This window comes from Schistocerca nitens, chromosome 6, assembly GCF_023898315.1.
Source record: "Schistocerca nitens isolate TAMUIC-IGC-003100 chromosome 6, iqSchNite1.1, whole genome shotgun sequence".
NCBI classification, from domain to species: domain Eukaryota; kingdom Metazoa; phylum Arthropoda; class Insecta; order Orthoptera; family Acrididae; genus Schistocerca; species Schistocerca nitens.
This window is the reverse complement of record NC_064619.1, coordinates 215,518,151-215,540,039: the sequence shown is the minus strand read 5'-3', so window position 1 is coordinate 215,540,039 and position 21,889 is coordinate 215,518,151. Positions and strand designations below refer to the sequence as shown.

General features: G+C 41.9%; 1 protein-coding gene across 2 annotated transcripts in view; it reads left to right on the top strand.

Annotated features, from left to right (window-relative positions):
• Positions 1 to 764: 764 nt before the first annotated feature.
• The window catches only part of LOC126262834 (SPRY domain-containing SOCS box protein 3), a 98,793-nt gene continuing 77,668 nt past the window's right edge, over positions 765 to 21,889 (top strand). For both annotated transcript variants that reach the window (XM_049959688.1, XM_049959687.1), the window contains exon 1: positions 765 to 874. The gene's annotated coding sequence lies outside the window, so the exon portion shown is untranslated. The remainder of the gene's footprint in view (positions 875 to 21,889) is intronic.

The following is a 21,889-nucleotide window of genomic DNA, read 5'->3' as shown; positions in this document are numbered from 1 at the left end:
AGTAAGAAGTCAATAAAGAAGTCTTAAGCAGGCAAAGTGGCGTGTGTTCTTGGTGATTTAAAATTAGACTAAAGATCGTTAAGCAACATCTTTTGGGAACTGCCGCAAATATTACGTTACGGCAGTTATAAACACTATTCTGATGGCGACGGACATTTGCAACGTGTTGCACAGGTACCGGAGGAGGAGGAGGAGAAGGAGGAGATTACTGTTTAACGTCCCGTCGACGTCGAGGTCATTAGAGACGGAGCACAAGCTCGGATTAGGGAAGGATGGGGAAAGAAGTCGGCCGCGACCTTTCAGAGCAACCCTCCCGGCATTTGCCTGGAGCGATTTAGGGAAATAACGGAAAACCTAAATCAGGATGGCCAGACGCGGCTTTGAACCGTTGTCCTCCCGAGTGCGAGTCCAGTGTGCTAACCACTGCGCCACCTCGCTCGGTCTAAGGTGCCGTTCGTGATCAAATACAAAAGCGCCACATACAGGCTGGGCTAGCATCCGTATTTATTTTCGAGCATGCATTTCTCACAGTGTTTCCATACTTTTGTTCACCCTCTGCATGTGTGTGACAGAGCGAGGAAGAGCGCGGGCACAGTGGAGTTAGTAAAGTGGGGCGAGCAGGGGCGCGTTTCCCCCGAGGCCGACCGTGTAGTACGGCAGTAGTACACACGCCCGCGCCCGCCCTGTCGAGAACAGTATCGATCGCGGTCGGCAGGCACCGCGCAGGCCCAGTAGCGACCGCGGCCCAGCTCGCCAGTCGATATTGAGCGTCCAGGCGTGCGGCGGTAGTGATGTGGGCACGCGCTGCACGCGCAAGGTTGCAGCGTTACCGCCGTCGCCACCGCCGAATTCGTCCCGTCAACTGCGCCACAAGGTGAGTAAGCACTGGGCCACCCCGCGCTTCCCTGCTTGTCACTGTCCACTAAGCGCCCGAGACCGCCTTGCTTCCGAAACATTGTAGTGTGTGCAGCTGGATCCTGCGCGCCTGGAATACACCAGCTTTTGTCACTTACGTGTAACCCTTATCTTAAGGCGTAGGGGCTACAGTTTGGTGACATGTTCTGCTACTAAGTACCACACACCCTATACATATGCACTTCGGCAAAGAAGCCTGACTACAGCAGCTCCGAAAACGAACGGCGTCTTTGTTGTACAAGCAGACGCCCGGTCAAAAACCTAAAAATTCCATGTAGGGGTCATGCGACAAAATAGAGCAAACCGCAAAGCGGAAAAAGTCAAACAGGTGACTCAAAGAAAACTTGATAAACCTTATTCAAATGCCAGCTATGTTAGCAACAATAGTACAGCGTGTTATGACATTGTATAATTATTGAAAGTGTGTGGGTGGTAATAATTCTAGTGGCACGAATGAGGTCTTTGAGGGTTTCCTATTGCTAGAAAGTTTTCGAACTACGGCTTCTGTCATCTGTGATATTGAAAGTACTTTCACAGCATTATTACTGTTATTTTCACTATTGAAGCAGCATAGCACAACATAGTACAGTAGGTTTTAAAACTGTTGGTGATTGAAAAGGCGCTGTGATTTCACTGAGACAGTACATTACTTGAATGTTTCATTTTCTCCTTATTTGTGATTTCATGAAAAATCTGCCAGTAGCATACGTATATATACGTGTACACTTCAAAATGAACATTTGGTTGAAATTGGCCACCAAAGGCGAATGTAGCATATTACTCAAATAATACACACCCTTAGAGGAAACATGAATTCTCTTAATCAATGTTTGATGGCTGAAGACATAAGCAGTTGCTCCATTGCGATCGCAAAAAAAAAAAAAAGATATATCGTGCTGATTTATTCCTTAAACAAATCTATGTGGCCAGTAATCCGACTTTCTTTCTTACATTCCATGAGTGTGTGTCACAGCGCGCGCTCTTCGTACCTATTGGGAGATTAACTATATGAACCACACCGATACAGAACACCAGTTGCACATTTTACCAAATTTTGTATTGCTTGCGATTTTTTTATATCTTACATATAAGCGAAGATTATTTACTAACTCTGCAATAGCGCCATTTTATTCCAGAACTCTCCCGTGTACATGCTGGGAATTAAATTTCTGTGTGGGTTTATTGCCTTGCTTTTGCAGCGATGCCAGTGACGTCATGCCCACGTTAATGGAGTGCAACAGCTGCCAATTTGTCATCATTTTCCTTTCACAAAGACCGTGTATTGTTTTGCTCTCAAACTTTACGTTTAAGTCATCTTCACAGTGTTACGTGCAACTGTTTACATCACAATATCTGTTTGTTTCATAGAAAGAATAATAAATTACTATAGATTCGTCCATCATTATAACCATCACGACTCCTTGTCCAAATTACTTGTTTGCTGGATAAAAATATGATATTAGACGTGTTTCTGAGGTGAATTACAGGACTGCATTCAGAAGTATTTCAAAAAATCAGAAGATTTTGTCTTTTGTTTTCAGTGACGTCATGCCCACGTCAGTGGAGTGCAACAGCTGCCAGTTTGTCAGCATTTTACATTCACGAAGACCGTGTGTTGTTCTGCTTTCATACTTTACATTTAAGACATCTTCACAGTGCTTAGCGCGATTGTCGTCATCACAATATCTGGTTGTTTCACAGAAAGAATAATTACTGTAGATTCGACCATCGTTACAACCATTACGGCATCCTAACCAGATTACTTGTTTGCTGGATAAATATGTGTTGTTAAAGGTTCGCTTTTGCAAAATACGATCATTTGTACTTTTGTTTTAAGCTCCAAATGTGTTTTGATGTATCTGCCTCAACCTCAGAGCGTGCACTTTATTTATTCATTGCCATGTTTAGTGTTTCTGAGGTGCATAGCAGGACTGCCGCCAGATTTATTTGAAAAATTTACAACGCATCATCTGCTAAAGATCTTTGATGCTGTTTTGCAAGGGAAATAGCATGCTGTCGGTTAATTGTGTGGTCTCTTTCGTGTTCATTGTTTACTGAGTGTGTGAGTGTTGTTGAGTAGAAAAAAGAAAACACAGAAAGGAATCGACGCTTTCTGGCAGAGTAAGCCTGTGTGCTGGACCGAGGCTGGAACTAGGGACCTTTGCCTTTGACAGGTAAGTGCTATACCGACTGAGCTACCCAAGCACGATTCACGACCCCCAGCTATAACTCTGCCAGTACCCCTTCTACTACCTTCCTAACTTCACAGAAGCTCTCCTGCAGAATTCAGGCTATGGGGGCAGGTTGTGAGTCATGCTTGGATAGCTCAGTCAGTAAAACTCTTGCCCACGAAAGGCAAAGGTACAAGTTCGAGTTTCGGTCTGGCACACAGATTTAATCTGCCCAGAAGTTTCATGTCAGTACACATTCCGCTTTAGAGTGAAAATTTCATTCTGGAAACAGTAAAGAATCATTCTCAGACAAACAACAAAGAACCGTAATATTATTTACGGATTTCTCATTTTCAAATCGACATAGCCAACAAATAACTTTCCCAGGTAGCACACTAGAACCTCAGACAAATTAAACACAGTCACAATGAACTGCGTCAAGCGAGAGCTTCAACTGGGGACGAACAGATGTGAAGCAATGTTTGTGGCATAAAGCAGTTCAGATGATTGTGGTGTGAAAAGGCGTTTTGGTGCTATGTGAATGGTCTATGACTAAACATAGGAACAGAAAACAGTCTATTCAATTCTGACAACGTAGCTTATACTGTATAATCATCAACAATAATACACCATGGGGTTAGTGAGATATGGAACATCTTATGCATATGTAACTGCTAATTTTGATTATTAAGGTGTCAGATGTTTGTTTTACTTTCATACTTTCGTTCATTAATGCAGTATGATAAAACTTTCAAGGGAAATTCTACAATAGCAAGCAAAATATTCGATGCTCCAAAAAGCATTGTAAGGACTAAAATTGTATGTCCATCCTGGTGTCTAGTATATGTAAGGGTTGAAATGGTGCTAGCTATCACTCACCCCACTCCTCCCAGCCATAATTTCACCTGACTCATGTACAAAAAGGAGCAAAGTTTTCAGTTACAGAAATATATGACCATCTCCCATATGAATTAAAGGTGTTGTCAGACAAGGAAAACAGTGTAAAAAAACTACAATCATTTCTGTTTGACAACTTATATATAATACATGAATTTCTGAATAGATCATATCTATGTGTGGTTAATCTAAATTTATTAAATTTATCCTTGAATAAGATAAAAGCTAAATAATGTCTCACTATATTTTCGCAAGAAAGTGTGTATAGTTTGTAAACCTTTTGACACATTCCACATTATAGCCACCAGCTTTTTCTTTTAAGTTATTTCCAGGCAAGCATCGACCAATAGTTGCTAAACTATGGGACTCATAATGGGGAAGAGCCATTTTTAAATTGGAATACTATGTTATGCTATCCTTTAGTGTTTTTTCCCTTTTTTTACAGCTCTGACACATTCCATTGTCTATCATAGGAAAGTTCATAGTTTTGGCTTGTGATCATGTCTTATCTTAAATGAGTTAATTCGTCTTTCTGATTGTCCCAGTTTCCTTAATCTAATTTTCCCAGGCTGCTCAAATTTTAATGTGTTAGATTTTTAATACTTTGGCAGTTTACTTCTCACTTATATCGAGCCATTAATCTTACTTTCATTTCCATTACATTCTTTATCTCTTTGAAATTCCTTTTGTTTATCCCCAAATTATCCATCTGATTTTTTTTATCATGATTTCAGTTGATGTTTCTTCATTTTGGTACTTTTTTAAATTTTGCTAACATTACTTTTACATATTTTTGACAGCGATCTATGAACCTTTATCTGTTTATATTTGTTCTTGCATTATGGGATAGCTGCCAACACTTCTTTGAAAGTCTTTCCGTTACCAATTTGGCCGTTACATCTTCCAATAAAATTTTTATGTTTTTCTCTGATATTTCACATAACCTTTTTTCCAATCGTTCCCAAAATTTTTTTACTTTCTCTAGGTTGTTTTCGTTATACTGATTACTTAGTGTATGTGTATTAGTTGTATTGTACATCTTACATCTGTTGCACACTGACAGATATAAATTTTCTGGACACAATGAAAAATTCATTAACTGAGTCTAGTATTGATGTGTTAATTGTAAATATAGTTCCTGTGTGTAACAGTTTCTGTCAGTTTCTTTCCTAGTTTCCCTTTGACGATTCTGTAATTATCCTAAAGCAGTATTTATTTATGTGGTAATCTGGCATCTTATAATGAAAAGTTTTCACTTTATGAATACAGTATCTGTGTTAATTTACTGGGGTTACCATCAGATATCAGTATTTGTATGTTGTACATTCCAAGACAGAATTTCATTTGGCCTTGGAATTTTTTTGGGGGTTTACAACACGCTCCAACTCGCATTAATTATTCGTGTTTGCCATCAATTATCACAGTTAGCATATTATATATTTCAAGCCGGAATTTCATTTGGGTTTGAATTTTGTGGTAGGGCTTACAAGCCCCCGCTCCCTTCATCCATGCATTTGTATATTGGTATGGACTTCCATGTGATGATAGATTCATCTTGCAGTCTGTTTGACAACCTGTCCGATTGCTTTGAAAATACACACATCAAAAAAAGTTTTGCATCACCCCAGTTCCCAGAACTGCTGAAGTTAGACGTTGACTGTGGATGTTGTATCACAGACACTGTCCCTTTGACTGCTCAGAGGTGTCACTAAACCCACTCAAAGATGTAAACAACCATGCATGAGCAGCGACAGCCAACAGCCGATCAGTTCCAGTCATTCCACCAGGAAGGACATACACGGCTCGTGTTGTCTGTAGTTCAATCATGCTTAGGCAGTCAATATAGCTGTTCGATCGCGTCTGCATTGTTGCTTTGTGCCAGGAAGGGATCTCGACAAGGGAAGTGTCCAGACGTCTTGGAGTGAACCAAAGCGATGTTGTTCTGACATGGAGGAGACACAGAGACACAGGAACTGTCGATGACATGCCTCGCCCAGGCCGCCCAAGGGAGGAAACCTGACAGCAAAACCACCATGACAAATAATGCTTTTCGTGCAGCCGCAGAACGTCTTGTTACGACTCAAACTGTAAACAATAGGCTGCATGATGAGTAACTACACTCCCAACGTCCATGGCGACATCCATCTTTGCAACCACAACACCATGCAGCGCGGTACAGATGGGTCCAACAACATGCTGAATGGACTGCTCAGGATTGGCATCATGTCCTCTTCACCGATGAGTGTTGCATATGCCTTCAACCGGACAATCGTCGGAGACATGTTCGGAGGCAATGCGATCAGGCTGACCGCCTTAGACACACTGTACAGCGAGTGCAGCAAGGTGGAGACACTCTGATGTTTTGGGGTGACATTATGTGCTGCCGATGTACGCCGCTGGTGGTCATGGAAGGCGCTGTAATGGCTGTATGATACGTGAATCCCATCCTCCGACTGATAGTGCAACCATATTGGCGAGGCATTCGTCTTCATGGATGACAATCGTGCACATCTTGTGAATGACTTCCTTCAGGATAACGACATCGCTCGACTAGAGTGGCCAGCATGTTGTCCAGACATGAACCCCATTGAACATGCCTGGGATTGACTGAAAAGGGGTTTTTATGGACAATGTGACCCCCCAACCACTCTGAGGGATCTACGCTGAATCGCAGTTGAGGAGTGGGACAGTCTGGACCAACAGTGCCTTGATGAACTTGTGGATAGTATGCCACAACGAACACATGCATTCATTAATGCAGGAAGACGTGCTAATGGGTATTAGAGGTACCAGTGAGTACAGAAATCTGGACCACCACCTCTAAAGGTCTCGCTGTATGGTGGTACAACATGCAATGTGTGGTTTCCATGAGCAATAAAAAGGGCGGAAATGATGTTTATGTTGATCTCTATTCCAGTTTTCTGTAGAGTTTCCAGAACACTCGGAACCTAGGTGATGTGTGTAGTTTGTTAGGAAACAGTGGAAGCGCCTTAGAATAAGGTTGTGGTCTCCACAGCATCAGGTGCCACTTACATCTGACACAGACACCGTTGAACACCACCACTACTGTGTGACACAGACACGACCAACAATTGCTAGTTACTGATCTACACTGGGTATTTTATTTTCTCAGAATATATTGTATGTGCTGATCATTCCACATTTCACAACCCAGGGAGGCTCACATTGGGATATGGGCAACTCAACAAGTGTCTATTCTGTGTCATTTATTTAATTTTACCATAGAAGTTCTTTGAGAAACCCGCTTTTATAGCATTTATAGAGGATGAAGAAGCTTTTGCCAAGACTGACTAAAATACGCTCTTTGAAATTCTAAAGGTATTATGTACAGAATACAGGGAGCTAAAGGTTATCTGTAATTTTTTGTGGTAATGTAATTCTGTTAGAAATGACAAAGTACTTTGAAGAGTAATTGAAGGGAATGGATAGTGTCTTCAAAAGAGGTAATAAGATAAAATAAAAGAAAAACAGGAGAGATGGGTGATACTTAGTGAATTAGATTAGAGAATGATAAGCTGAAAGCAGCAGAAGAGTTTTGCTATTTACACAGCATAATAACTGATGATGTCAGAAGTAATGACGATGTAAATGTAGTCTGACAATAGGAAGAAACATTTCTCTGAACAAGAGAAATATGTCAACACTGAGTGGAAGCTTTCGGAATAGGACATTACAGAAGAATGATGAAGATTTGGTAGGCAGATGGAGGGCTACTTTGATGCAGGGTGGGATTGTGGTGGTGGATTGTGGTGAGGTTGCAGGCTAATGGCAGCTCATATAAACAATGTCAAAGTCAAATATTTTGTTAAACTCATACAACTCACAGTATGGCAATGCGGTGGCCATGCCACCTATCAGCACTTGGTCAGAATGGTGTGTGGTGCATGTTGCCAGCTAGCCGACGGCCATTGGGCTGTACTGTTTGCACGCATGAATGCTGACACCAGGAGCTCGCTTAGCGGCGTGTGCCCTGGTGAGGATTAGCATGTCTGCTCACAGATAATGCCAGCAATACAGAAAACTGCCAGAATGCTTGCAGGGGATGACAGCCTCTGGTGCTGGATCTCGCCTCTACCAAGGTATGTGTACCAGTGTGGGAGCGTGAGTGGTTGTACTGCCCCAGCCGGCCAAAGTGGCCGAGCGGTTCTAGGCGCTTCAGTCTGGAACCGCGCGACCGCTACAGTCGCAGGTTCGAATCCTGCCTCGGGCGTTGATGTGTGTGATGTCCTTATTTTAGTTAGGTTTAAGTAGTTCTAAGTTAAGTCCCATAGTGCTCAGAGCTATTTGAACCATTTTTTTGTACTGCCCCAGTGTCAGGCAGGAGTCTGGCTGCTGCTGGAGTGAGAATATGATGTGGTGATGGAAGCATTGACTCATGGCAGCTGCTTGCTATCCCGCATTGTTCCAGCACCTGGTGTAGGCCTCTTATCGTAGTAGGTGTTGCCAGGCTGCTGATGCCTCTACTAGAATTGATGATTATTCAGACAGGCTAGCAGCCCACTTGTTGTCTGACACAATGGTTCCAGCTACATTCAGAACAACAAATCCGTGGCCCGATGATGTAGAAACTGCTTGGTTCAACCTGCAAGAGCACTGTCTTACTGCTCCATTGTCAGGATTGTGGTCCTTGACCTAGTATGCCTCATAATGCGTTAACAGCCCAGTTGCTCCAACTGGTATGCCAGCTGCCTATGGATCCTTCAGTTGCTGTGGCTGAGCTGCTAGTATCTTCAGTAATGACCAAGAAATAGTGGCGTCACTACAATACTAGACTAGCATGGAGAGCTACATCAAACCACTCTTGGAACTAATGGCTACGACTACATCAACAAGAATAAGAACAGCATGATGGTTTTTCCACATACTTCAATTATAACTAAAATGCAACCATCTAATAGCACCCAAGCTCACATACCAAAGTGTTTTGACACAGTGCTTGAACTGCAAATGCGAAATAGCAATGATGCTCTTTGAAAAAAAGTATTGAAATATGTGATTTGAAACTCTGCATTTTAGGATAGGATTAGTAACACAGGTAGGTAAGCTCAAAGAAGAATACTGCAGTCGTCGTTGATTGTATCAGTAAGCCTGAGAATTTTTCGAAAATGCTCATAAGTTACTACCTCATACATATATCTCCTGAAATAAAAGTGGCCATAAAATTAGACAAAGAAGAGCTGACATGGATACTTACAGACAGCTGTTATTTTTGCACACCATTCGCCAATTGAAAAGGTAAGCGGGGAAGTAATAAGGACGCAAAAGATACCTACCTCCACACTTTGTAAAGTGGTGTGGTTCCGATTTAAACTGATTAACTGATTGAAACTTATCGATAGTGTAGGATACATGACCTGCCATAAATAAATAGTTACACCAATAAAAATAAATTTTTAATGTAACACATTTTTAACTCAGACTAAAAAGTATAAAATAATTTCTCCCAGCTCCACACAGATTCATAACCCCATACAGACAATTCTGAAAATTTGTGAGTGCGAATTTTTAATATCTATGAAAATACTTGTAAGATTTATATTGCAAAACGTGAGGTGTATGCAATAGATAGTAGGCAGGACATGAACTGTTCATGTGTCAGTTATGCATCGCATGTGTCCAACAGTTTTTTTGTTACAAATCTTATTAGTATTGTCACGCCTATCAAAACTTCACCATTTCAGATTTCCAGAATATAGTGTCACTAATCTGTATGGGGCTGGGAGAAATTATTTATACTTTTTTTGCCCAATTTAGAAAGTATTATTAAAAAAATTATTTTTACTTAAATAAATGTGTTCTGTTTTTTGTCTTGTTTTATTGTGCAAACTATTATAATCAGAATATGAAAAGGACTGGGAGTGGGAAAAATAAACAGTAGGGACTGATCCACTGGCCAGGGGCCGTCAACATTGGTCAGCTGAGTGTAAACAGGAGAACAACAGCAAGAGAAAAAAGGACAACAGAGATGGCATGGGAATAACCAAGTTCAAGCAAGTAATCCAAGAGCAAAAACCTAAGGGGTAGGGAAGTCTGAGACCAGACCACTAGTGTGTAATGAGAACGATACGAGAGTGTAGCAAATACACAACTGAAGTCAAAGGCATGTTGCAGCTACCTTTACACGAGTACATAGTGCAGTCTTGAGCATCTATTGGCAAGGTGATCTTGCGGTGCTGCGAGGCCAGTGTTGCAGAGGCGATAGTAGCCCTTGCAGATATAGCAGTGCCATCTAGCAGCCGTCATCGAGTTGTATGCAAACTGCCTGGAACACAATCTAATACTCCCTACTCAACTCTCTGGCTCTGCACGGCAACCAAGATGTCAGGCATTACCAACACTTTTCACACCCTTATGAGAGCTATGTGGATCAGACAGACAAGCGAGCGAGTTAATACTGCATGTCACCCGATTCTGAACTATGTTTGAAATTTGTGGTCTCTAGCTCATCAGGCGCAGATTTACAATCAATTGCAAAATTCGTACTGCATAGACAGAGAGACAAGAAAGTGGCCTCAAAAAAAGTGTTAAAAATGAAGCAATTCCAGACAAACAATTTATTTTAATTTTAAATTTAAGCAAAGCTGTCCTCAAAAGAATGTTGATTTTATCTCCACAGAGCTTTACTATTATTGGAGGTGGCAAGCCCTTGCCTTCCTCTCGCCTCTGAACTGACTTTCTCAGTCAGCTATAGGAGGAACTACTGTATAACGTGGATTAGCCAGGGCAATTTGGGATTTTTCGCGTTTATAAATCATTTCCAGAGGTGAAGAAGCGATAAGTGACAGAAAAAATCTACAACATGCTTGGGTAATTCTATTGACATAAGCGGCTTTGCCAAAGGGCAGATATTTATGGTCCAGCGTCTGGAAATGAGCTTCACGGACACCCATGAAGCTGGTCGTTTGTTCGTGTCGTAGTGTCGCGAGCAACCATGGAAAATGGTTGTAGGGCAGTGTTCTACGAGAAGGTGACAAGTTACTGGACACCCACTCCTCATCAGGAAAAGTGGAAGTGGAAGCTTGTCCGCTCTGTAATGTAGGGCAGGCGGCGATCCATCGCAGATACGACGACAGAGACAGTGCTGGTGGATGTTCTATTTTGGAGAACACCGTACAGCTTACAGTGTTGAAGACGAGGTTGAGCAACAGACACCTCCTGCGTGTTCCCATCATAACCCAATAAACTCTTCAATTACGATGGCAGTAGGCACAGGGTCGTCGAGATTTGGTCGTGGATCAATCTAAACATGTGGCCTGTTTGGATGAAACACACTTCTTTTCACACCTGGTCGATGGTCGTGCCATCATTAAGGCGAATAGTTGCTCGAACCATGAACCTCGCGACTAACGCAGGTCTGTGGGGGCAGTATTATGCTGTTGGGGACTTTCACCTGGATTTCCGTGAAATCTGTGGTAATAATCGGAGGCACCAAGACACGTGAACAGTATTGCAGATTCATGTTTGATGTCTTCTCCGAAGGCGACTGCGTCGTCTAGCGGGATAACTGTCCGTGTCACACAAAGCCAAAATCGCGCTACAGTGGTTTGAGGATCATAATAGTGTCACGTTGATATCTTGGCTACCAAATTCGCTTGATAAAGCCTGGGCAGAACACATCTGAGAGCCATCGGGCGCTAGCTCGCTTTAAAACCTGGGCGCAATAGAAAAAAAGACATAAAATCCTACAAAACTGTGTTCTTTTTATATTTTTGGGGTCACTGATTACGAATCTGATGTGGGAATTGCAAAATTCAAAACGGCGGATCCGACTTGGCGATTCCAGTAAAACCTCGAGCGTAAAGTGTTTTGCGGTGACTGATAACGAATTAGAAGTCGAAATTGCCGCATTGAAATGTGTTTATTCCATATTTTACATTTTTCAATCGAAATTGTAGTCACATTCGTTGCTTGCGCCATTATCGCTATAAGAAGGGTCGCTGTCGGGTTGTTCAAAAATGGCTCTGAGCACTACGGGACTTAACTTCTGAGGTCATCAGTCCCCTGGAACTTAGAACTACTTAAACCTAACTAACCTAAGGACATCACACACATCCATGCCCGAGGCAGGATTCGAACCTGCAACCGTAGCGGTCGCGCGGTTCCAGACTGTAGCGCCTAGAACTGCTCAGCCACTACGGCCGGCCATAGGATGGAAAGGAACCCCTTCCTTGTGAACCTTCGGAAGGCCATATAACCTAGGGGGAACAGCACTATAGGTGTTAAGACTCTTGATAGTGTCTTGCGACAAACCACTTTTCTTCAGGAGGCTGTTGGTCTTTCTCTCAACCCTTTTTGTGGGGTCAGCATCGATTCTGCGATACGCTGAATCAGATAGCAAACGTTGCATGCTACCTCACCTGCGAATGCGTAGTCTCACTATCGATAGCTCTGACTTTGGTCATCTTTTGTGTCACTAGTGTTCAGTGTGTGTGTTATCTTTCGTGCATCAGTCCGAGAACCGAGGTTTTAAATTTGTCGGCTTGTTCACTGGGAGATTATTCGAGAACGGGTCTGTTACCTCAGGTGGCATCTGTTAATCTTCTTCAATTGTTATTTTCAGGAAACTCGAGATAAGTGAGTCCGAAGATGCCAAAGCCTATGGAATACGTCATGCATCATTTTCTCAAAGGAATATTTGCGCGTGAAATCTCGGAAATGTTGAATATCCTTATTCCGAGCCTCATGCGCATCTTCAGATAGCCGACCAATCGCCAAAGGAGCAGCTGCGATTATGGCATGTCCTTAAATCAAAACAATGTGTATGATATCGGCACCGGACACTATTGCAAAATATTACTCACTAGGTTAGCGCCCGCTGCTTGGCTCACGTAGACTATGTGGCGTGCAGAGATTTTTTTTTTTTTTGTTTTGCTTTTATTCAAACCGAGAAGCCAAACACCAATTTTCAGAGATTTAGCTTTAAAAATGACGTCACAGTGAAATATTTTCATAAAGCGTTCCACCCCCTCAGGGGCTGAATTTCCAAAAACAGTGACATGCGTATGCTTTATTTGTAACAGAGAAGTCAAATACAAAATTTCATAGATTTAGCATCAAAAATGCTTGTAAAATGAAATATTCCAATGAAAACTTTCATCCCCGTTTCACACCCATAGGGGTTGAATTTCCAGAAACAGTGAAGCACGTATTTTTTATTTCTGTGAAGCTAGGTTTAAATTTTCATACATTTAGCTTTAAAAATGTTTACATAATAAAATATTTTTATAGAAAGTCTCATCCTCTTTTTCACCCCCTTAGGAGTTCAGTTTCGAAAAACAATGAAACACGTATATTTTTATTTGTAACCGAGAAGTCAAATACCAATGTTCGGAGATGTAGCTTTAAAAATGCGTTATTAGTTCTTTAATAACGACATTTTTCAAAAAATGCTTTCACCCACTGTTTCATCCCCATAGGGTTAAATTTCCAAAATTGCTGGAACACGTATTTCTTTCTTTATGACCGAGAAACCAAACACCAATTTCCGTTGATGTAACTTCAAAATTGTCTTAATAGCGACATTTTTCACAAAGACACTTCATCCCCTATTTTATCCCCTTAGGGCCGGAATTTCGAAAAATCCCTTGCTAAACGACGCCTATAGTTTGACGCCAACGGTATAAGATCCACACCTTCTCCAAATTTCAAGTTTCTATCCTTCGTCTTTTGGGCTGGGCGATAATGGGTCAGCCAGGACATTGCCTTTTATATACAGAGACTGTTGCACAATAAGTTTACTTCCTTGTCAAAATTATCCCAAATTAGCTGATCGGTACGAGTCGCTTACGACCGTCAGTTGTCAGAACTGGAAGACAGACAATAAAAGATCCTGAAGAGGATTGTCGGCAGCAACACGTCTCTCAACAGCATTCATGTCGAAATAAGGAGTTTCCATTTTGCAATTCTACGTCTGTATCTACACTGTCCATTGGATGATCGAGGATATTCTTTTATCGGTAGCGATGTTATGTCCTATTTAGATAGGGAAATATGAGCTTGTGTATGCCTCTGTATGGACCCTATTCTCCCTTACCTTGTTCCCATGACCCACACGTGAGATACACCATAGTGCCACCTGAACTGTCGCACAGTTTTCCCTGAATATCGGTTCTCAAAATGTACCCAACAGGGTTTTTTGAGAAAACAATCGCATTTCTTCAAACGATTCTCATTTAGCTTCCACTTACATATGTGCTATGCCGAATTGTTACGATCTTAGCTACGCTTCTCAGAATTCTTTCGATATCTGTTCTCGTGCCTACTTAATGGGGACTCCAAAAGCTGGAGTGATACTCTATAATACGTCGCACTAGAATCATGTGTGCGGTTTCCTCTTCAGATGCACCACACCATCCCAGAATCCTTCCAATAAACCTAAATCCGCCATTCGCAGTCCCAGCTACAGATTTTAAGTGTTTGTTTAATAAACTTTTGCTTTTAAGATGATGTGAGTAAATGTTTTAAAGTTTTTTATAAAGAAATTCTTAGTTAAAAAGCTGACAGAACTGAATATGGTATTACTGGACGATGTAACGTGGTTGGGAAGTAAATATCTGAAGCAACTAAGACACTTGCGGAGGCTGATACACCGGCTGTCATAGGTGTAAGTGCACATATTTCTATTGGTTACCAAGGACGGTGCACTGAACAACGTTACATCAGTATTAACGTCATTTGCAGACTAATAATTATACCTGTTACGAGTCGAATGTTTTTAGGCTTGTTAGTTCCTCGAAGTAGGTGTGGCAAGAGCAAGTAATTAATGCTTATTTTCACTCTGGGCAGCAGATCTAGTGTTGAAGCATGGATGCAAAACGAATAGTCTATACTGACAAGTGCAGTCCACTTAGTGGTGCAGTATGATTATGCAGGAAATATCAGGAGACGTGTCTGTGGGAAGACTGTTCGATGCAGACATAAAACAACCAAAACGCTGATGTGTGCAGTATTAAGATACTACATAAAAATATCTGCTCTTATACTCATTACACTCAGTATGTGCTGAAACTGAGCGAGGTGACGCAGTCATATGACACTGGAATCATATTCCTGCTGACGACAGATCAAATCTACGTTAGGCCATCCAGATTTAAGTTTAGCGTCATATCCCTATATGGCTTCACGCAAATGCCGAAATGGTTCCTTTGAGACGGCATGGCCGATTTCCTTCTACATCCTTCTCCTATCTGAACCTGTACTACAATGACCTCGTCATCGACAGGACGTTAAACCCTACAATTACATCCATACCCTGCAAAAGGCCGTGAAGTGCATGGCAGACGGTACTTCCCGTTACACCAATTATTAGTGTTTCTTCTCATTTACATGTGGAGTATGGGAAGAATTAGTTTTTAAATGTCTCTGTGCAGCCTGTATTTAATCCAGTCTAGTCCTCACGATCTCTACGGTAGCGGAATGTACGGGCTTGTAATACATTCCTAGAGTCGCCACTTGCTTCTGGTTCTTCAAACTTAGTAAGTAGTCTTTCTCAAGGTAGTCTGCTTCTAACTTCAAGTGTCCGCCAATTCAGTTCTTCAGGATCTCTGTGACACTCTCCCACCGGTCAAACAAACCTGTGGCCATTCGAACTGCCATTCGAACCTTGCGACCTGATGTTTCATGCATGATCATAACTGCACCACTAAGTGGACTGCACCTGCCAGTATAGACTATTCGTTTGGCATCCATGCTTCAACACTACATCTGATGCCCAGAGTGAAAATAAGCATTAATGACTTGCTCTTGCCACACCTACAGGGTGTTTCAAAAATGACCGGTATATTTGAAACGGCAATAAAAACTAAACGAGCAGCGATAGAAATACACCGTTTGTTGCAATATTCTTGGGACAACAGTACATTTTCAGGCGGACAAACTTTCGAAATTACAGTAGTTACAATTTTCAACAACAGATGGTGCTGCAAGTGATGTGAAAGATATAGAAGACAACGCAGTCTGTGGGTGCGCCATTCTGTACGTCGTCTTTCTGCTGTAAGCGTGTGCTGTTCACAACGTGCAAGTGTGCTGTAGACAACATGGTTTATTCCTTAGAACAGAGGATTTTTCTGGTGTTGGAATTCCACCGCCTAGAACACAGTGTTGTTGCAACAAGACGAAGTTTTCAACGGAGGTTTAATGTAACCAAAGGACCGAAAAGCGATACAATAAAGGATCTGTTTGCAAAATTTCAACGGACTGGGAACGTGACGGATGAACGTGCTGGAAAGGTAGGGCGACCGCGTACGGCAACCACAGAGGGCAACGCGCAGCTAGTGCAGCAGGTGATCCAACAGCGGCCTCGGGTTTCCGTTCGCCATGTTGCAGCTGCGGTCCAAATGACGCCAACGTCCACGTATCGTCTCATGCGCCAGAGTTTCCACCTCTATCCATACAAAATTCAAACGCGGCAACCCCTCAGCGCCGCTACCATTGCTGCACGAGAGACATTCGCTAACGATATAGTGCACAGGATTGATGACGGCGATATGCATGTGGGCAGCATTTGGTTTACTGACGAAGCTTATTTTTACCTGGACGGCTTCGTCAATAAACAGAACTGGCGCATATGGGGAACCGAAAAGCCCCATGTTGCAGTCCCATCGTCCCTGCATCCTCAAAAAGCACTGGTCTGGGCCGCCATTTCTTCCAAAGGAATCATTGGCCCATTTTTCAGATCCGAAACGATTACTGCATCACGCTATCTGGACATTCTTCGTGAATTTGTCGCGGTACAAACTGCCTTAGACGACACTGCGAACACCTCGTGGTTTATGCAAGATGGTGCCCGGCCACATCGCACGGCCGACGTCTTTAATTTCCTGAATGAATATTTCGACGATCGTGTGATTGCTTTGGGCTATCCGAAACATACAGGAGGCGGCGTGGATTGGCCTCCCTATTCGCCAGACATGAACCCCTGTGACTTCTTTCTGTGGGGACACTTGAAAGACCAGGTGTACCGCCAGAATCCAGAAACAATTGAACAGCTGAAGCAGTACATCTCATCTGCATGTGAAGCCATTCCGCCAGACACGTTGTCAAAGGTTTCGGGTAATTTCATTCAGAGACTACGCCATATTATTGCTACGCATGGTGGATATGTGGAAAATATCGTACTATAGAGTTTCCCAGACCGCAGCGCCATCTGTTGTTGAAAATTGTAACTACTGTAATTTCGAAAGTTTGTCTGCCTGAAAATGTACTGTTGTCCCAAGCATATTGCAACAAACGGTGTATTTCTATCGCTGCTCGTTTAGTTTGTATTGCCGTTTCAAATATACCGGTCATTTTTGAAACACCCTGTAATTTGAGGTACTAACCAGCCTAAAAACATTCGACTCGTAACAGGTATAATTATTAGTCTGCAAATGTCATTAATACTGCTGTAACATTGTTCAGTGCACCGTCGTTGGTGACCAATAGTAATATGAGCACTTACGCCTATTACAGCCGGTGTATCAGCCTCCGCAAGTGTCTTTAGTTGCTTCAGATATTTACTTCCCTACCAAGTTACATCGTTTGGTAATACCATATTCAGTTTTGTCAGGTTTTCAATTGTAAATTTCTTTATAAAAAACTTTACAAAATTTACTCACATCATGTCAAAAGCAAAAGTTTATCAAACAATCACTTAAAATCTGCAGTTGGGATGGCGAATGGCAGATTTAGGTTTGTTGGAAGGATTCTGGGATGGTATGGTACATCTGCAGAGGAAATCGCACACATGATTCTAGTACGACTTATTCTAGAGTGTCACTCCACCGTTTGAAGTCCTCATTAAGTACGCATTAGAAGAGATATCGAAGGAATTCTGAGAAGCGTTGCTAAGATCGTAACAATTCGGCATAACACGTATGTAAGTCGAAGTTAAATGAGGATCTTTTGAAGAAATGCGATTGTTTTCTCAAAAAGCCCTGTTGGGTACATTCTGAGAACCGATATTCAGTGAAAAGTGTGCGACAGTTCAGGTGGCACTTTCGTGTATCTCACGTGTGGATCATGGAAACAAGGTAAGGGAGAATAGGATGCATACAGAGGCCTGTTAGTCCTGTTTAGTTCAGGTCTCACACATTTGAGCGTTATTCTACTGGTCGCATGAGTGATTTGTAAGCAATCTCCTTTGCAGACTAATTGCACCTCCTAGTATTCTACCAATAAACCAAAGTCTACCACCTACTTTACCCACGACTGAGTCTACGTGATCATTCCATTTTATATACCTACGAAGTACACCCAGGTATTTGTATGAGTTGGCAGATTCCAACTGTGACTCGTTAATACTGCAGTCATAGGATACTACAGTTTTTCATTTTATGACGTACACAGTTTTTTCATTTTTGAATATTTAAAGCAAAGTCTCAGTCTTTGCACCACTCTGAAATCTTAACAAGATCTGACTTGAATATTTGACCATATTTTTTTAGACAGTAGTTCATTAAAGATAATTGCATCGATTGCGAAATGTATTAGGCTACTATTAATAATGTCTGCAAGGTCATTAACATATAATATGAACCGCAAGGGCCCATACAACCTCCCTGGGCTAACCGAAGTTACTTTTGCATCTGTCGATGACTCCCCATCCAGCATAATTTGCTGCGTCCTCGCTACCAAAAAATCCTCAATCCGCTGACAAATCTCTCTTCACAAGTTATACCATCGAATTTTTTTATAATAAGCGTAGGTGTGGTACTGAGTCAAATCATCCTTCTTTCTTCCATGTGGTTAGCTCAGAAGACGAGCTCTCAATCTCTAAAGCAGTGGTCGTCAAACGTTTTTGTTCAAGAGCCAATACTGACATTTTGGGACAGCACCTCGGGCGTATGTGTACTGTTCTTATCTTTAATTTGTAACCCACATAAATCAGCATGTAATGAGCCCCCAATAGAATAGCTATAGTAAGGGCGCGAGAAGTTGCCCGCCGGCTCCCGACTACTGATCGTTAATAATCGGCGCCATTCGGAACACTTCGTTTTGACTATGATCAGTTTCAAATTGCTGTCAACCTCAGCGAACTAACAGTTGTAGCGCATCGGTTGCGTGGTGAAGTGTTGTTGGTTTTACTATGTGTGCAAATGACTTTGATTATTGGTAGTATTTGTACTTACATGTAAATACACCAGTAAATATGAGGCACTATCACAAAAGTTTAATAAGTGAATTAAATTTCATTTGTCTTCTACTCATTGCGTTGTATTACAACAGCCTTAATTAATTTATGTTCCTAACTATAAATAATTCCACATGTGAAGATGGCCGTCTCTGCAATGCGCATTCACAAATCCATGTTACTTCCGTGTCAAAATTATCCCACAGCAGTTGATCGATACGAGTCGCGTACGACCGTGAGTTGTCAGTACTGGAAGACAGACAATGAAACGTCTCCCCTCTCAAATCCTCTAACCCCGCAGAGTCCGCGTTACGTGTCTCACTACCCCTGACATAAGCCGCCAGGCGAATCACCAATATTAATTAAAAATGAGAACATCAGAAAATATTACTGTCCATATAAATATTCTTTTTGTTTCCTAGAAGAAAAATTATAATCTTATGAAGCTTGCAAGAACTCTCCACTCGTACTAAACCTCCAGAAATGTCTTAGTTTATTTGATGAGTCCTTAGGTGGTGGTATAAGGGGCGTACAGCATAACTGGTCACGCTTTTCCTCCCGAATTTTGCGGTAATTAAGCCCGTCCGTCCTTGAACTGACTTAGTGAGCTGCCGCATAGGAATTCTTCCGCCCTGTTACGTGGAGATGCTCTCGTTGTTTTATGTTTCCATGTAGAGCCGTAGCAACGCCGTCGGATTCTGAAAGTGCAATACCACTGTCTATATTTTAGGTAACGAAGCGGGAAGAAGTTTTTTGTGCAAATGATTCTCACAAGGGAAGCCGTCATGGTGCGTTTATTTAAGAAACACCGTAAAATGAAACTGTTCATGCTGATTAGAAGCTAACTACTAACGGTACGAGAGCTATGTTTACCGCATGACTAGATCGAAAGGCATCCAATCGACGGCTGCCGACTATGGCGCCCAGTCTAACTTTAGCGTACAGTCGGTATAGTTCGTACAAGATCGTACATCTTCGTTTATGCCGGAGTTATTCATTTATATATTAATATCAACGTTTCCTGGCATTGTAAAATTACTGGAAGATAGTATTTATGACCCATAGATGCGTCCTAATGTCTGATTGGCAAAACGTAACTTTTGTTAGCAAATGTTTATTAATAGAAATTACTTTATTCGCGCCAGAATAGATATACTTTCCTACGTATCTCTTTGATGACGTCACGAGCGATTTCTGCATCGGTACCTCGTCCCACTGGCTCTGAAAGCTGCAGATGGCCAACCGCCTCTGATAGCCAGCGTGGGATTCTACCTCTCGCTCCTTATTCCATACATACTGCAACGCTGATACATCCACTTCAAGTACGTGCAAATAAGATGTAAGACTCACACAACCTTGGACTGAACTGTCGTCAGAATTCTTCTTCCGATGACAGCTCAGAATATGCGTTTCACAATTTGTAAAACATCATAACTTCGCTTTTCCTTGTATTTACTCTGATGTATTATTTGTAAACTTATGTTATTTCAGTTTTGTATTAAAATCTAAATAAAAAAAGAGACTCTTTCAAAAAATTGTGTTAATTGTACTGTCTTAAGTCAAAGTTACGGCCAGCATCTGAATCGGTTGAATACATTCCCTCATAAATGTATCTTGGCGTTGAAGACGGTCCTTTAGTTTCACATGTAATTCATCAAATGATTTCATTGACATCCTGAAGTAATTAAAGAAGTTGTCTTTGTACTCTCGCAGATTCGGGAAAATGGTGTAGAATGCTCCAAATTCCTGCCGTAAACTAATGAGAGGGTGCTCCCAATGAATTCTACCAATCCTCCTTCGTTTTTTTATACTTTTATAGAGAAACAACATGGCAGCAACTTGGCTTCTCTCCATGATCACTACTGAGCCTGTGTTGGAAGAAAACACAAAACCTAATATGAACTGTGTGAGAATCGTTTATGTGTGAAAGGGTTTCATTCGTTTTCGGTTGCAACTGAAAACAAATCGAACCGAACCGAACCGAATGGAACCGCATATATATGAAACAGGTCTTAGAAGCTCTTAGCGTTAGTCGAAGTTTTTGCATTCGGCTGTAAGTGCTAGATGCTTATTATTGTAAAATACGGCTTAGAACCGAGGGCCAGACGAATACTTGATTCGAACCGCATACGGCCCCCGGGCCGCAGTTTGACGGCCACTGCTCTAAGGACTCGATGACGCTTGGTCTATGTGCACTCACCTAGCGAGGTGGCACTGTGGTTAGCTCGCTTTCCGGAGGACAACGTTTCAAATCCCCAACTGGCCACCCAGATTTAGGTTTTCCGTGATTTCCCTAAATAGTTTCAGGCAAATGCCTGGTCCCTTTGAAAAGGTCACGACCGATCCTTCCTTATCCTTTAGTAATCCGAGCTTGTGCTCCGTCTCCAACTACCATGCTATTGACGGGAAGTTAAACTCGTCCCTCCCTTCTGTACATACACAAAATGTTACAGCACATTGTTTACTAGTTGTGATACCGTATGCTGCAGTCATTTGTTTTGAAGTAGTTAGGTAAAATTCTTTTGTACTATTTCTTATTCTTGTGTATTCAGATCTCAAGACGACCAGTGATGACTGAAACTGCTCACATGTGAAGAGATGAAAGTGACTGTGTCTAGCAGTAAAATTGTTGAAGCCAAACTCTGTTATCTTCTTCACGTAGACGAGGCAAATAGTGTACCTATATGGACAGCAAGTGGGCTGCAGCTCCACTGGATTCCATGTTGCGGTTTTGTATATCACTGCTACAGGAACAACACACTCCATGACCTGAGGG